Genomic DNA, 17,638 nt, shown 5'->3' on the forward strand with positions numbered 1-17,638 from the left:
ATTATTGTCATCAAGTTGGAAGCAACTCATAGCTGACCCAAGCCCCCTGTGGTTTTCTGAGGCTGTACATCTTAAGGGAAGAGATGGCCCATCTTTCTCTTGAGAAGATGATGACGCCTTCCAATAGCCAGAAGGGTGGGGCGATTGAGTTAGCAGCACTATTCCCTCTGGGACGTACCGCTAGAGCTAGTTAGAAAGTATAGAAGCTAGAGCTAGAGAGTATGGAAGTACAGAATAGAAAAAGGAAGAAGAAAAGCCAAGGCGGAACCTATCTTGAATACCCATCCCTTCCACACAAATTAATTATTTTGAGACCTCTTTTTTAATTTTTTTCTATTTAATTTTATTAATTGTAATGAACATTTACAGAGATTTTGGGTTTTCATTCATTCACTGTTGCACTATTTTCTCTACCCTCCGCCCCAGTTCATTCTTCCCCCCGCCCTTGACAGATATGAGCCACCCACTATTCTGATGATGAAATAAATCAACAAAGATGATCACATGACAGACCTTGTCAGGAGAGAGGCCTAAGATCAGCATGCTAGATTTTCTTTCTGCTAATGAGAGACAGCCTCATAACCTCTGATACGTTCCAGCATATTGTTCAGCGGCTTCCTTTCTTTCTCTGACCCTCCAGCTTGCCCAGCATATTGCAGGCTAGGGCAGGGTTCCGATCATTCAGATCTGTTGTTCATAGGATTGATATCAATGGTAGTCAACTAGACGGCACCCGACAAGAACAATAACAATGAGAGTCACAAGATCTCTGAGTGTTATTGGTATGTGACATTGAGTGCCTGCGACCCATAGTGACCTGTGTACAGCAGCTCTGAAGCCTGCCCTGGCCTGAGCCAGTCTCACTGATTGTGACACACCTAACTCCATTTCCCCAGTTACTGTATCAATCTGTGTCATCCATGATCTTCCTCTTCTGCGCCGCCCCTCCACCCTTCTGTGCACGATGTCCTTTTCCAAGGATCGGTCTCTCCTGACCATATGCTCAAAGTGTGTGAGACGAAGTTTCAAAATCCTAGCCTCCAAGGAGAAACTAGGTTTCACCCTCTCCAACACAAATCTATTTGTTTTCTTGGCAGTCCATGGTATATTCAAGACTTCTCCAGCACCACAACCTGAAGGCATCAATTATTTTCTGTCATCTTTAGTCATTGTCCAGCTCTCAGATGCATAGCAAGTAATGGTGAAGATCATGGCCTGGATTAGGTGCACCTTGGTCTGTAGATTGACTTTGTTGCTTTTTAGTACTCTGGAGAGATCCCTGACAGCAAATTTTCCCGGTACAATTCGTCTTTTGATTTCCTGACTGCTGATGCCCAAAGTGTTGACTGTGGATCTCTTCTCCATCTATCATGGGGTTGTTAATCGGCCCAGTGATGAGAATCTTTGTCTTCTTGATGTTGAGCTTCAATCCATATTGAAGACTACAGTCCTTGACCTTCTGCAGCAAATGCCTCATGTCCTCTTCCATTTCAGCAAACAAGGTTGTGTCATCTGCATAATATAGGTTGTTGATGAGTCTTCCTCCAGTCCTGATTCCACATTCCTCCTCCTTAAGCCTAGCTTCCCAAATGATCTGTTCTACATACAGATTGAAAAGGTATGGAGACAGGATGCATTCCTGACACACTCCTTTCCTGATTTTGAACCATGCAGTGTTTCCTTGCTCTTTTCTGTTCCCTGGTAGTGGTTAAATGTACAGCTGATAACCTAAAGACAGACAGTGTGAACTCAACAGGTAGTCAGCGTCCACTAAGTGCACAGCCTGGGAAACTTCATGGGGAAATTCTACTCTATACTATCCATTTGCCAATAGTCTAAATCAGCTTGACAACAAAATGCTGAAAAGATTTGAGGACCTTATCCTTACTAGAACCTATTTATCCCTTTAACCCTTTAAATCTCAGGGAGAAAGCTGCATCTTTTTATCTTCATAACTTACTTTGCAATGTGAGATGCAAAATAACTTCTACCTAAGACCCTTCCCTGTGGTACCCTCATGCCCAACAATTCCTTGAACACAAAAGGTCCTTCATCCACGTTTTTTGGGTTAAAGAACAAAAATAAATTAATAATATTGGAGCCACCGTTTACAACAGAACACAGTCTCATTTAGAAGAGCAGCTTGACTCCCCAAAATGTGTCCTGATGCTTGATGCAAACACCAATAAAGTTCCGCCATTCGTGATAGTGCCCAAATACCTTTAAAAACCACAACGTGCTCCGTCCCTTCCTCTAAAGTGTACATTCTCCATCTACCTCTGTAAAAAAGCGCAAAACCCTTTGATTGAGATTAAATGACATCCAGAGGCGAAAATCAAGCTTCTGGGAGGCTGTCCAAGGCTGGCCTACCACGCAGGCTTTTTGCCTTGAGGACTGGCAGAAATATCTCCTCCATGGAGATAACTGATCTCCAGCCCAGTGAGCAGATGTTACTAGAAGGATGATGTGTGTAGCAAAGGAGTGCCCCAGGCCTTTGATAACTTCCTTGGTGGCTTCAGCAGGAAGCCAGGGAATCTGGCGCTCGCTGACAGTCATTATCTTTTTGCCTGCTTCATCCATCTGCTAAGAAAACTATCCCACTTCACATGATGAAACTTCTACAAGGAAAACTATCACTCTCCTCCATGGTAGCTTTATAGTCAATTGTTTACATTACAGTTGTGAAAGGAGTAAAGAAAAGCTGATTCACGATTATTTACCCAGAAATCATCATTTTCTACAGGTATCACAATTGCAAGCCTTTCTAATTAGCAAATTGTTCTTAAGGGATGAGACGGCAAATATTGACTAACTTATTCATTTATTTATTCATTTCTTATTCCTCAACATTTGTTGAAAGTTTACTAGGTCCTAAAAACTGTTGACACTTGAAAAGTTATCTGGTTGACTTGATAGTCTTGGGATGTGTAGAAAACCTTCACTAGTGCTCCTATTTCACTTCTAGAAGTGAATCACTCTCTTTGCTAACCCTGTCCCTTTGCCTCCTCGTTTCTTATCCCACTTTGGCTGTCTATCTCGGGTTCTGCATTCCATTGCACTAGTTGGATCCCACTACAGTGGGCCTGGGCATGGTGAAGATCAGGAGGATTGGGCTGGAAAGGGCAAGGTTTTCACCAATTACGTGATGGTGCCCAATGAAAATACCACTTGGTTTGATGTCCTGGTTTGGTATCCTTTGGCAATTTAGGACATAAGATCTAGCTTCTGGTGAAGAGACTGTTAACATACATTCAGAAAATATTGCATTTCATTCCTCAAAGAGCTTCTGATTTAAGGAAGGGGGACATCACTTTAATCATCATTGTTTTATTTTAAACCTTCATTCTAAGTCTGTATTATGAAATAATGTCCTAGTGGCCTCGTAGAAGATGGAATTTTCTCCTTAGTTGGAAGGAGAAAAGAAATTAATGAAGTTGAAATCATGTTGTATGTTGAGGATGAATACAATACTTTCCAAGGGATTTGTTGAAAAACAGGAAGTTGCAACAATTAAGTTGAAGATGGAACATTACTCTTGCTTGGACTATCTTAGGAGAGAAAGGTGAGCAGGTAAGATGGTCAGAGAAAGGGTGAGAAAAGAGGACTGGTAGAACTTTGAGGTGTGCTTTAGGTAGACAGAGATAGCTGCTAATGAGTTGACTCCAAGTCATAATGACCTTGACCCATGGAGACCTACACCAGAATGAATCGTTGCTGACTTTGTATCATCCCCTCATCACCAGAGTGTGTGAGTCCATTGCTCGAGTTATCGTACTCATCCAGCTCACTGAGGGGTGCCTTTGTTGACCTTTTACTCCACCAAAAATGATGTTCTCCTCTTGTGATTGATTCCATCCAGTGATGTGTCCAAAGCAAGCAAATCAGACACTGTTCTATTGTGATCCATAAAGTTTCCACTGGCTAATTTTCAGAAGTCAATCTTCACACCTTTGTTTCTAGCCTCATGGGTGCTCTTGTCGGAATTAGAAATACCAGTGGTATATCTCCTAACATCAGAGCAACACACCAGCCAACACGGTATGAAAAATTGACAGATGGGTTACCACAGAAGCACTTTCGATGCCATTAACTAGTGTGTATCACTTGACCCTACAGACCATAAAAAGGTAGAAGTCTTCATACAAAATATAGGCAGAAACAGACCTACCAAATAGAGGGTTTATGTGATAGTCTCAAAAGGTCAACATGGCAAGTAGGAGAGATGCAGCCTTTGCCAGGGCTTCGCCCTCTCTGATTCTCTGGGGCTGAACTTCATCTCCACATTATTATGAGCAGTCGTGAGGCTTGGCCAGCACCTTCTCCCAGGAGTCTTGCTCTCCGTCCCAGAGAGACCAAAGGCAGCTCACCAATTTGTCACTTGTCATCTGTTGGAATTGCAGCTTCACTTGATCCACTGTCTCTTTAACATTCTGCTCAAATGCCTTGGGCTTTTTACGGTGAGTGTAACCTTTATGATTGTCCAGGAGATGACCTTGAGTTGGAGAATTATTCCTGATCCTCCCACCCCCAAGGAATCCCTGAGCTAATCAACCCAGTTTGCATGAGACTTATTTTTTTTTCTTTTTGTTTAAAACAATAATGATGAAAAAGGTCTTTATTTGCTGCCTTGATGCTGATGCAACTGAGGAAAATTCACTGCAACTTTCTCAGATGCAGGAAGTTAAATAATTCTAGCAAATATTAAAAATCTTTTCTGGGTTAAAAAAAAATAACGCCTAGAGGCTAGAAGCAAAGCTAATGCCAAGTGAGGTTTTATATTGCCTTCTTAAGGGGTCAATGCAGAACACTTGTAATTATATGAGTTTCAGGAAATGACCTTGGGGCCAAGGGTCTGGGGACCAGTGTATCTGGCTGGCAGAGCTGCTCTCTTCATCTTAATTTAAGATGTGGCAAAGCACCTGGGACAGAAACTTCTGAATTGAGGGTAAAAGCGTTTGGGTCACTGGGATGCTTTAAGAGTCTTTCATCAATTTTCTGCTTTCTTCCTTCAGCAGAGGAATGATCACTCCTCTCCCACCAACACACAACCAATTTCCATCTTTCTCTCTTATTACATGAAAGAATACTTGCTTTGGGCAAGAACAAAGAAGATGTATTAAGACTCCATTGTGATTTGAGTGAATGTTTCCAGAAGACACTGGTATTCATTCCATTCAGCCAAAAACTAGAGCAAGCACGTTGCTTGCATCAATGCTGGCTCATGGCTACCTTCTGTCACAATTTAAGACCATAAATCTTAACAGGAGGAGACTGCCTATCTTGTCTTTCCCTCGTGGAGCAACTAGTGGATTTGACTACTGATTTTTTGGTTATCAACGTACTACACCACCAGAGAACAGTGTTCCTGAAGACTAAAGTACCAAAAATGGCTAGAAAGGTACACTGAAGGGAACTGACAGAAGCTCAAATAGGGTTTAGAAGAGGTGTGCCACCAGGGATGTCACTGAAGATGTCCAGTGGATCCTGACTGAAAGCAAAGAATATCAGAAGAACATCTATTTGTGTTTTATTAACTATGCAAAGGCATTTGACTGTGTAAATCATGACAAATTATGGCTAACATTGAGAAAGGGAACCCCAGGACACTTAATTTGCTCATATGAAATCTATACCTTGTTTTCTGGTTTTGGTTGAGGCTTGGGTGCAGAATGTTGGCTCACAATTGGGTGAGAGCTGATTGGATTTGGCCTCATATTTAAAAAGTATTCAGGTCATGAGCCTGTGGCCCTCCTAAGCCATATAGCATTGGTCTGTCAATTTGCTCTACAGAGGGATTGCTGTGATGCTAAACACTGTGACACTTACATGTCAAATTTAATAATGGTGACCCAGGTGGACAGTGTTTGGTGAAGTTCCCAGATTAAAAAAAGCTTGGAAACAGGAATGGAATCCACTTCTAAAACAGCTTACCTCTGGAAACTGTATGAACTTGAAAGTTAAACAAGTGATCAGGTCTTTCATTCATAGGGTTCTTATGAATCACCTACAACTTGACAGCACTTAACAACAACAACAAACGTCACAACCTAGTCAAGACGTTGTTTGCTGAATGGAGCAAAACAACACTAAATGTTTTAAAATTAGGAAGGATGTGTATCAGGGATGCATCCTTTCTCCATACCTACTCAATCTTCATGCTAAGCAAGTAATTTAAGAAGCTATACTCTATGAAGCTTGGAAGGAGGAGTGGCATCCACTTCCATAACAGCTTGCCTCCGGAAACCCTATGAACCTGGAGAAAGGATGAGAGACACCCAAGTGTCGAGGACTCTCCTTCATAGGGTCATTATGAGTCGCCTGCAACTCGATGGCACTTAACAACAACAACAACATACTCTATGAAGCTATCCTCCCTCCACTCTGGAAGTCAGCTCGGTAACTGGCTGGCTGGCTGGCATCTCTATGGCGGCTTCTCTTGGTAGCAGTCAGGCAAGGGAAGGTTCCGGGGTCCTTTTCCTGTGTGTCACTGTTCTTTTCGCCCTTCTAAGGTGGGTGGGTGGCCCTGGGCCTTAGAGTAAGAGTTAATAAAAGGTGGAGCCTGTTCCAGGGGGTAGCTTAAAGTCCTTCATAAGGCTTGGGGACAGGAGTCTCTCTCCACTCTGGAATTCTGCTTGGTAACTGGCTGGCTGGCTGGCATCTCAATGGCGGCTGCTCTTGGTGGGAGTCAGGCAAGGGAAGTTTCTGGGGTCCTTGTCTTAAGTGTTCCTGTTCTTTTTGCCCTTCTAAAGTGGGTGGGCAGCCCTGGGCCTTAGAATAAGGGTAAGTAAAGGGTGGAGCCTGCTGCAGGGGGTAGCTTCAAATCCTTCAAGAGGCTTGGGGACACATGTCTCCCTCCACTCTGGAAGTCAGCACGGTAACTAGATGACCAGCATCTTTATGGCGGCTCCTCTTGGTGGCAGTCAGGAAAGGGAAGTTCCTGGGGGTCCTTTTCCTTGTGTGTCACTGTTCTTTTTTTTTTTTTTTTTATATCCATGGCAGACAGTGTTTGGTGGAGCCCCCTGATTAAAACAAGCTTGGAAGCAGGAGTGGCACCCACTTCTGAAATAGCTTGCAACAGCAACAATGACAGCATAGAGAGAGATCAGTTGGCCTAGTAGACAGAAAGTCATACTCCCAAGCCAAAGGTGGGTGACTCCAATCCACAGTCCTCAGGCCAGACTTTACTTGTTATTAGTGAAACATTCTTCTAGGTAGTATAACCCTGGTATGCCAACTTGCTGTACAGAGGTAACTCGTGGTTGTTGTGAAGCTTAACACTGTGACACTTGAGTGTCAAATGCGGGAATGATTATCCATGGTGGACAGTGTTTGGTGGAGTGCCCCAGTTAAAACAAGCTTGGAAGCAGGAGTGACATCTACTTCCATAATAGCTTGCCTCTGAAAACCCAACGAACCTGGAGAAAAGACGAAAGTTACACTGGTGTCTAGGCCTTTCATTCGTAGGGTCGCTATGAGTTGCCTCCTACTCTAAGGCACTTAACAACAACAATAACATAACAGAAGATTCCAAAAGGCTGCTCAGAATGACAAAGCAAAATACTACAATGAAATGTGCGAGGAACTAGAGTCAGAAAATAAAAAGGGCCGAACTCGCCCAGCATTTCTTAAGCTCAAGGAACTGAAGAACAGATTCAAACCTAGAGTTGCTGTAATCAAGGATGCTTTGGGCAGAATATTAAATGATCCAGGAAGTATTAAAAGAAGATGGAAGGAATATACTGAGTCATTATATAGAAAGGAATTGGCAGATACAGAGGAATTTAAAGAAATAACATATGAGCAAGAGCCTATGGTGATGAAGGAAGAAGTTCAAGCTGCTTTGAAGGAAATAGCAAAAAATAAGGCCCCAGGAATAGATGGTATACCAATTGAAGTATTTCAGATAACAGATGTTGCCCTGGATGTGCTCACCAAGTTGTGCCAAGAAATCTGGAGAACAACCACTTGGCCAACTGGCTGGAAGAGATCTATATTTGTTCCCATTCCAAAGAAAGATGACCCAACTGAGTGTGGAAACTACAGAACAGTGTCATTGATTTCACCTGCAAGCGAGATTCTACTGAAGATCATCCAAAAATGATTAGAACAGCACATCAGCAGAGAACTGCCGGAAGTCCAGGCTGGGTTTAGAAGGGGTCGTGGTACTAGGGATATTGTTGCTGATGTTAGATGGATTTTAGCTGAAAGCAGGGAATACCAGAAGAATGTCTATCTGTGTTTCATTGATTATGCAAAGGCGTTTGACTGTGTCATAACAAACTGTGGCTGACTCTGAGAAGAATGGGAATCCCAGAACACTTGATTGTTCTAATTCGAAACCTATACTTGGACCAAGAGGCAGTCATCAGAACAGAACAAGGAAACACTGCATGGTTCAAAATTGGGAAAGGTGTATGCCAGCGATGTGGCCTATCTCCATACCTTTTCAACCTGTATGCAGAACAGATTATCCAGGAGGCTGGGCTCTATGAGGAGATATGTGGCGTCAGAATTGGCGGAAGATCTATTAACAATCTGCGTTACACAGATGACACAACCCTGCTTGCTGAAACTGAGGAAGACATGATGCACTTGCTGCAGAGGGTCAAGGACTGCAGCCTTCAGTATGTATTGAGACTCAATGTCAAGAAGACAAAGATTCTCACTACTGGACCAATTGGCAACATCAGGATGGATGGTGAAGAGATTGAGATTGTTAACAACTTGAGTTTGCTTGGCTCCACAGTCAACACTCTTGGCACCAGCAGCCAGAAAGTAAAAAAAAAATGTATGGTGAAGGGAAAGTCTGCTGTTAGGGACCTCTCTAGGGTACTGAAGAGCAATGGTGTCACTCTTGAGACTAAGGTACATGTGATACAGGCCATGGTCTTTGCAATCATTTGCTGTGCATCAGAGAGTTGGACAATGACTAAGGAGGACAGAAGGAGAATTGATGCCTTTGAGCTGTGGTGCTGGAGAAGAGTATTGAAAGTACCATGGACTGCCAAGAAAACAATGAGATTCATCCTAGAGAGGGTTAAACCACGCTGCTCCTTGGAGGCAAGTATTCTGGGGCTCTGTCTGACATACTTTGGACATACTGTAAGGAGGAACAGGACCTTGGAGAGGGACATTATGCTTGGGAGGGTGGAGGGACAGCGCGGGAGGGGAAGACCCTCTATGAGGTGGATTGATTCAGTGACTGGGGTAATCAGGACGGGTGTGTCAGAGACAATGCAACTGGCACAGGACAGAGCAGGGTTTAGGGCTGTTGTACATAGGGTCGCTATGAATCGCAATTGACTCGATGGCACATAACAACAACAACATTCTCATTATTGTTAACTTGGAATGAACTCATAGCTGATCTTCCAGTGGAGGTTTGGAGGCTGTAAATCACACTAGAGGAGATTATTCAGTCCACCTCCTACCCCACTGGAATGCAAATGGGTTTAATGTGCCAGAGGCATTGCCTCTGGGTTAACAGCACAACTCCCTACTTGTGCAGGGGTTAAAGTGTTCAGCTGCTAATGTAAAGGTTAGCAATTCAAGTCCACCAGCCACTCTGTGGGGGAAAAAAATGGTGACCTGATTCTATAAAAATTTACTGTCTTGTTAACCCCGTGGGTTAGTTCTCTTCCATCCTATGAGATTGATGTAAATTAGACCTGATTTGATGATAGTGGGTTTATACCTAATATGAAGATTAAGTAATTCAGTACATGTAAGCAGCTTAGAAAGACTTGGCAAGGGGGCAATTAAAGTTCGACACCGGTTAGCTATTGTTATTTTGCTACCATTATTCTGTTAGTGGTAAATCCCTTTCACAACTGTATGCTGTTTACAACCTCCAGATTGTTTTCTGGACAGTTGAGTGTACTGTCCAGTAGGTGAATCTCCCAATGACTAGCTGGTGAATTGAATGGAATCTTCCTTTCAAGATTGCTCTGGGGATAAAGCTTCTGAAATGCTGAAGATTTCAAGTGCTTCCACAATATGAAAGCCTTTTGTTTCACAGTCAGATCTTAATTAACCATGTGTAAAGTCTCCACTTCTTGGATTTGCCTGAGCACAGGCTTAATCCCCTGTCACCAAAATGCTTCTGGGATTCTGCCCTCAATTGAGATCATTTGGGAAAGGAAAAGCAATTTTAGTAATTAGCCCGTGCAGAACATGATCAAAAAGGTTAATTTTCTTCTCCCCAAAGCATACAACGCAGACAGAAATGATTTTTAGGTTCCCCACCCTTTTTTTCTCCCTTGCATCAGCATGGACAATGGAGGCTTCCCTAGAAAAAATCAGGTGTTTAATCAGTGGAAATCCTAGGAGAGATGGTCTGCAAGTGGTGGGGTTAGAAGTGAAGTGTGTTTTTAAAATTTTACTTATATATATTTTCTGGTTTTCTAAAGTAAAAACGTTCTTTCCTTACGATGTACGTATTCCCTCTTTTCACCAGTGTAATCACTGGAATTGTATGAGACTAAATTTCATGGGGCTCATAAGAATTCCAGAATAAATTAAATACGATGGAAAAAAAACACCCAAACACCCCTACTATATGATTTTGGCCAAGCTATTCAGACTCTCTGAATCTCTGTTTTATTATTCGTGATGTGGGAATAAAAGTAATCAGTTAAAAGGCTGGTGTAATATTGCAACCATCAAGACTGGGTGACCACCCCTAAACTATTGCCCAGAGAGAATCTTTAAACCTTAAACTGAAACAATCACTTGAAGTTATTTTTCATTCAGGACTTTTGTAAACCAGGCTTAAAGAGAAAAGAAGACTTTAAACCAGGCTTAAAGCTGAATGAATTGATTCAGCCCCTGCTGAGAATTTGCCTTCCCACACTAGATAGATTGGATCAGAATCTACCATGTTTAATAAGATCTTGTAAGAGTCTTGTTGACTGAGAAGCTGTCTGAACTAATTGAGGAATTGTGTATTGCTCTTAACCTTGCTTGGCACTGTTTTTTACTGAATCTGGGCTTTCACCGTGTGATACCTCTCTCATTTCCCTTCTCCCCCAGTTCCAATTTGTTTCCCTAATAAATCCCACAATTCTGAGTGAAAGAGAGTATGTAAGGTTTGTGTGGTCATTTACAGTGACTTTCAGACCCAGTATTTATTAGAAGCACGTGCAGCAGAATTGGCGGTCATGTCTGATCTTGTAGTTATTAGTTTGGTACTGTGGATGTTATTGACGGGTCAGTTTCCCTTTTTGGAGCAACCAGAGGTCAAACTCGGTTGTCCCTAAGTCAACCTTATGAACAGTGCTTCTTTTACACAGTCTAATCCACTACATGATAGGCCACTGGGGCTTCTTAAAACCAAACAATAGTTTAACTTTTTAATTAAGAATATTTAGTTAATAATGAAAAATAGGTGGTGTTGTTGTTACGTGTCATCAAGTTGCCTGTGACCCATAGTGACCCTGTGTAGCTCTGAACCATGCCTGTCCTGAACCTGTCTTGCTGATTCCGACACACCAACCTCCATTGTCCCAGTTACTGTATCAACCCATCTTATCCAGGGTCTTCCTCTCCTGTTCTGTCTCTCTACCTTTCTGAGCACGATGCCCTTCAAGTAATTAATTACTTAATTAAATAATTTAAAAGAATATTTGCCTTGAGTGTTGTGCTCTTTAATCAATTAACTTGACAAAATTGACAACAGCAAATAGAAAGGGTGGATGAGAAACACAGGGAACAATGAGTTTATATGGATGATAGTGACCCATTTCAAAGAGAGACAGCAGAGAAAAATGGCACAGTTTGAAGAATACAGTTGATGCCATAAAATTGCACATGTAGAAAATATTGGCTATTTTAGTTTGTGTCTCATTGTTAAAGCATTTTTTTAAGAAAGGAAAAAAACACATGTAGACTAACTTGTGCACAGCACATAGTTCATGCTATTTAAGTGTTTTAATATTATTTATGTGAAAAGAGTCAACTAATTTCCTGTGAAAATGAGAAGCACACACTGCTACTCAGAAAAAATCATGCATGTCAGCCATGAAATGGATAAGAAAAATGACTGTATTGTGCATTTACTCTGTCAGGTTGCACATAGCTCTATGGAATGGATCCTTGTACAAGGCGTGTTCCCAATGTTTGATAAGGGAGATTGTTGAGCACTCGAATTATTCATCTAAGCACAGAGTCGGTTATTGTGTGACCACCCATAAGGGAAGAAAGGTCAGCTCACATCCTCTCTGTCTTTCTGGAGAGAGTGGAAAGTGGCCTCAGAGTCGGTTATTGTGTGACCACCCATAAGGGAAGAAAGGTCAGCTCACATCCTCTCTGTCTTTCTGGAGAGAGTGGAAAGTGGCCTGGTGGGCGGCAAGTCTTCTTCAGAGCCTTGAATCTTTAGAGGGCTTTGGCGAGCTGCCATGTTGCCTAGATGGTGACTGATAATAAAATAAAAATGTGGGAAACATATCCTGGATTAGAAAAATGGCTTCATGTACCACAAAAAAAAAATAAAACAACCCAAAAAACAAACAAACAAAAAAACACTACCAACAACAACAAAAAAAAAACCCACAAAAAAAAAATCCAAAAAAAACAACAAACCAACCCCAACAAACAAAAAAACCCAACTGAGGCATTTAAACAAAAGCAAGTGAGAAAATTCTGGAAGAGAAAGAACAGGCTTCCATCAATAGTACTAGTAAACCAGTAACAGTGGTCAATATTCACTGTTTATTGTATTAACAGTGGTCAGTACTCACTGTGAATATTCGTTGAGTCAGGCATAAGTTCTGATGCCATGCACAAACCCAGCGTTCCACATACTGTCTTTTACAAGAGTCCAATGAAGTATCTACTGTCATGCCCTTTTGTTAAAAAAAAGAATGTCCATTTTCAAAGGTTAAATGTTCCAATCTAGCTGCTGCTCCTGGGCAGAAAGATGAACTAATCTAAAGTTTCACCAAGATTTACAACCCTGGAAATTTTATGGGACAGTTCTACTCTGTCCTGCAGGGTCACTGAGTGCAAATGGATGGCTGTGGGCGGTGGTAAGATCGTACAGCTAGTAAATTTCAGTACCGGGATGTGTTTGCTGGGAACCTTAGAAAATCCATTGATGTGTGGATTCGAACTAGTAACAACCCTAATGGGCAGAGCAGAACCAGCCTACAGCCTTCCCAAGGCTGTGACCTTTGCAGGAGCAGATTACCACATCTCCCATGGAAATCCTGGCTGTTTAATTAGTAACCAATTACTTATCCACTACACCACTAGGACTTTTGGGGAACCCGCACACACGACCAGCTAGTGTGGGGCAAAAGAACCGCATAGACCTAGGTTGCTAACTAGCAGAACTGCTTTAGAACAGACAGAAGAATACCCGTAGGAAGACAGAGAGGGTCTCAAACTAAAGGGGAGAGAGCTATTGTATGGAGTCGAGCACAATACTTCGAGCAACTGTGTGGAAACTGTCTGCAGATTTCTGGAGGTAAATGAAGAGAATTGACTCCTTTGAGCTGTGGTGCTGGAGAAGGGTGTTGAATATACCATGGACCGCTAGGAGAACAAACAGGTTTGTCCTGGAGAGGGTGAAGCCGGAATGCTCCCTGGAATCAAGGATTCTGAAGCTTCATCTGACATACTTTGGACGTGTTGCAAGGAGGGACTGGTCCTTGGAGAGGGACATCATGTTTGGGAGAGTGGAGGGACGGCGCAGGAAAGGAAGACCCTCAATGAGATGGATCGATTCTGTGTCGGAGACCGCGAGGTTGGCACAGGATAGAACGGCATTTAGGGCTCTTGTACACAGGGTCACTATGAGTCGCAAGCGACTCGATGGCACATAACAACAACAATTGAAGAGACTTGGAAAATGTCCCGCAGGAGTAGTTTCCACCAGGTGGACCTGGAGTTGGAGGTTAACCTGGTTGGACCTGAGAAGTGAGGAATTCATTTAGGAGTTAAATTTGTAAAATCTTCTTAGGTTTAGTTTGTTTATTAGGGATGACCTGAAGGGATCTGATAGAAGTGGTTCTGGTCGGGGCTCTCAGTCCTTGACAGGTGCTCTATACAGTTGCACGCTTGCAAGCCAGCAGCCCCGGGGACCATCATGCACCTTGGGGCTGCCTCCAGCTGTGACCCTCTCAGAAGCCGATGTGGCTGTCCTATGTGCCTTATGAACCCACTGCAAGCACATGCTCCCTGTCAAAGGAAACTGTCCCTGGAGCTCAATGGAAAGGGCACTTTCCAGGCACAGTAGCCCAGGAGCTAACACCATTTTGAAGTTTTTCTCCATATAACATTCCCAGATAAACAATACTCATATAGTAGCGTACACAGACTAATGCATGAGGTCGCTTGGCTTGCAAACAAAACCTGTATATACAATGTGTGTAATTTGTATGATAACATGATATTGTCAGCAACAGAGGTGGCTACGGGTTCAGACTCAGTTTCTGTGATAACATCACTCCCTGGCTAAACCTCCCTCCCCCTCAAGTCCTCACCGCAAAGCAGGTTAAACTGTGGCCCTCTTCGGTGGTGCTTGTGTTTAAGAAAACACAGTAACAGTGCTACGCCTGGGGAGCATCTTCTGCTAACGGAAAGGCGAACAGATCTACCCCACTCCAGAGTTCACAGGCTACAATGCATCCTGCCTTCCAACATCCTGTGTTTTTCATTTCCGTGGCAATTGGCTGTGCTGTCTGGATGCTGTGTCTTCCTTTCCTAACTCTGCATCCCCTGAGATAGATTTTAGAGAGAAATGGCACATTAGAGAAAGCCACAATCTAAAAAGTTGTCTAACAGGGAATCCCAGTGGGCCTGCGCTGGCAGGTGGAATTGGACAAAACCTGCACTCCCCGGACCCCATCTTACCTGTCTGTTTCTCTTTTGTGTGTTGGGCTAAAGGGCTCCAGGGAAGAGGAGTGGGAACTAAAATTAGTTGTATAATTGGAATTTGTAAGGCAAATGTTCTGTCGACTGCCTTCTAGTCCAAGTACAGGTTTGCATAAGGACAATCATGTTCTGAGAGTCTTCTCAGAGTCAGCCACAGTTTGTTATGATCCACATAGTCCAATGTCTTTGCATAGTCAATGAAACACAGATAGACGTTCCTCTAATACTTTCTGCTTTCAGCCAAGAGCCATCTGACATTTGCTATAATATCCCTAGTGCCACGGCCTCTTCTAAACCCAGCCTGCGTGCACTTCAGGAAGTTCTCTGTTGATGTCCTGTTCCAGTTGTTTTTGGATAATCTTCAGCAGAATCTTGCCTGCATGTGATATCAATGATACTGTTTGTCGGATCACCTTTCTTTGGAATGAGAACAAATAATAGATCTCTTTCAGTCAGTTGGCCAGGTAGTTGTCCTCCAGATTTCTTGGCACAATTTGGTGAGCACATCCAGGGCAGTGTCTGTTGAAATATGTCAATTCCATCAATTCCTGGGGCCTTGTTTTGGGATCAGTCCTTGGAGAGGAGGGTGGAAATGATAGTGCAGGAGAGGAAGACCCTCAATGAGGTGGATTAATTCAGTGACGGGGGTCATGGGGATAGGTGTGTTGGAGACAATAAGGTTGGCACAGGATAGAGCAGGGTTTAGGGCTGTTATACATACATACTCACTATGAGTTTCAGGTGAATCGATGGCACCTAACAACAACATCAACAAAGCAAGTGTAGAGCATTGAACAAGGGGAGAGAGTGTATCTAACAACAATAACAACAAAGCAAGTGTAGAGCATTGAACAAGGGGAGAGAGTGCATCTTAAAGGAACTTTTCTATTATTTTTTAATCTTCAGAAAGCTCAAAGAGCACTGTGCTGCAGAAAGAAGTGGGCACATCAAGCCAGCAGAGAGCTGAGGCCAGTAGAACTCCAGTTACTGTTGCTGACCGCTAGAAGGCTTCCTAACATGGTGACCCATGTACAATGTGCTCGCCATCCCATGCCATCCCTGTGACCACATTGTTGGGATTCATAGCATTTTCACTGGCTGGTGTTCAGAAGGAGACAAGAGGGCCTTCCCTCGCAATCCATCTTAGTCTAGAAGTCCTATTAAAATAGCATAGCAAAACTCAAGTTTCCACTTGCAGAGTATGGGGAGCTGTGTATAAGGTCTGCTGGCTGGGAACTGAACTGCAGTCTCTCTCGCAGAATACAAGCATTTTGCCACTGAAGTCAAGGCCTCCTTCTGCAATGTGTTACTGAACTTGAACAACATCGTTGGGCAGGAAGTACGCTGTATGTGTAATCTGAAGATACATCTCACTAACCTCTAAAATACTTGATGGCCAACCAACTCAGTTTGACTCAAGGATCTCAACTGTACTCCTGACGTCTTGGATTAACATTATATATGAAAAATTGCTGCAGCTATTGGGCAGAATCTACACCCAGTGTGCCGATCATGGTCCAGAGACAAATACAGCGGTGGCTAAAGTCTGCCCACACATAAGCACGGGCTTAGTTATTTACAAGGTGCATTGACACTATGACTATGACAATGGACTGGAGTGTATCAGAGATGGTGAGAATAGTGCAGGAGAGGTCAAGGTTCAGATCTTTTGTTGCCTGTACCTCTTAGTTGACTCGGTGACACCTAAGAACAAGAACAAAAATCTAACAGAGAGGAATAGTCTATAGGGAATTGCGTTTCTAACCCACAATACACACCTCTCTAATTGTTTCAATTCACCATCAGCTACTCTGGACAAAGATAAGAAATCTCCTGCTTGGTAACAGCCCCTGAAACCCAGTGGAGGGTCACTTATGACTTGGTTCCAAGCTGATTGCAATGAAGGAGTGAGCGAATGACAGCAGAGATACCATGTGGATACTACATGGATGGCTTTAACGAACAGATTTCTTTTCTTCTAGCTTAGGAGACTACAAGTCATAACTCAGGGCACCAGCTCGAGGAAGGCCTGCTTTCTCTGCTGTGAAATACTGTCCTTATTTCCATAACCACCTGGGGTCTGGGGTTCCTTGGAGAAGCTCCGTATGTCCTGGACTTTATGGCTTCAAGATGCTTCCTTGAGCAGGAACATGGGTCCAAAATGATGCACTCCACTCTTGGCAATTTGTTCTTGATGGAAACTAGGTCCCACCTCTTGGCTTGTTTCCCTCTCCTTTCTCTCCAGTGAGATAAAAGGTGTTACAGATCACAGCCTGGGGGAGATGGGAGTAACAGGTGCTCCCTTCCGTCATCAATCATCTTATACCTGTTTGATTTATCAGTTCACAATGGCTTGTTGCACAGATTCCTATTATATCACCACTTACATGGACTTGGGGGAAAGCATTTTAACCCATGACGGCCATACAGCGACTCTGGTCGCTAATCCCTCATGGGAACAGAGAAATGGTAATTTTTTAAAAATTATTTTTTAATTTCTTTTTTTAATCAATTTTAATGAAAGTTTACAGAGACTTAGGGTTTCCAGTCATTCATTGTTGCACTTTTCACCCCACCCATCGCCTCCTCCCCAATTCACACTTCTTCTTGAAAAGAAAAAGAAAAACTCTTTCATTGTTATGCAGTCCCTCCTCCCGCAAGTCCACTCCGCTATGCGGCCTTCACTCTGGATTTCTATAATGACAAGAATACCCATTCATATGTTAATACCCATTCATGTGTCAGATCTCTCCCTTGTCTGTTT

The sequence above is a fragment of the Elephantulus edwardii genome, unplaced genomic scaffold (assembly GCF_000299155.1).
Source record: "Elephantulus edwardii isolate Elephantulus edwardi_28Jun2011 unplaced genomic scaffold, EleEdw1.0 scaffold00014, whole genome shotgun sequence".
Lineage (NCBI taxonomy): Eukaryota > Metazoa > Chordata > Mammalia > Macroscelidea > Macroscelididae > Elephantulus > Elephantulus edwardii.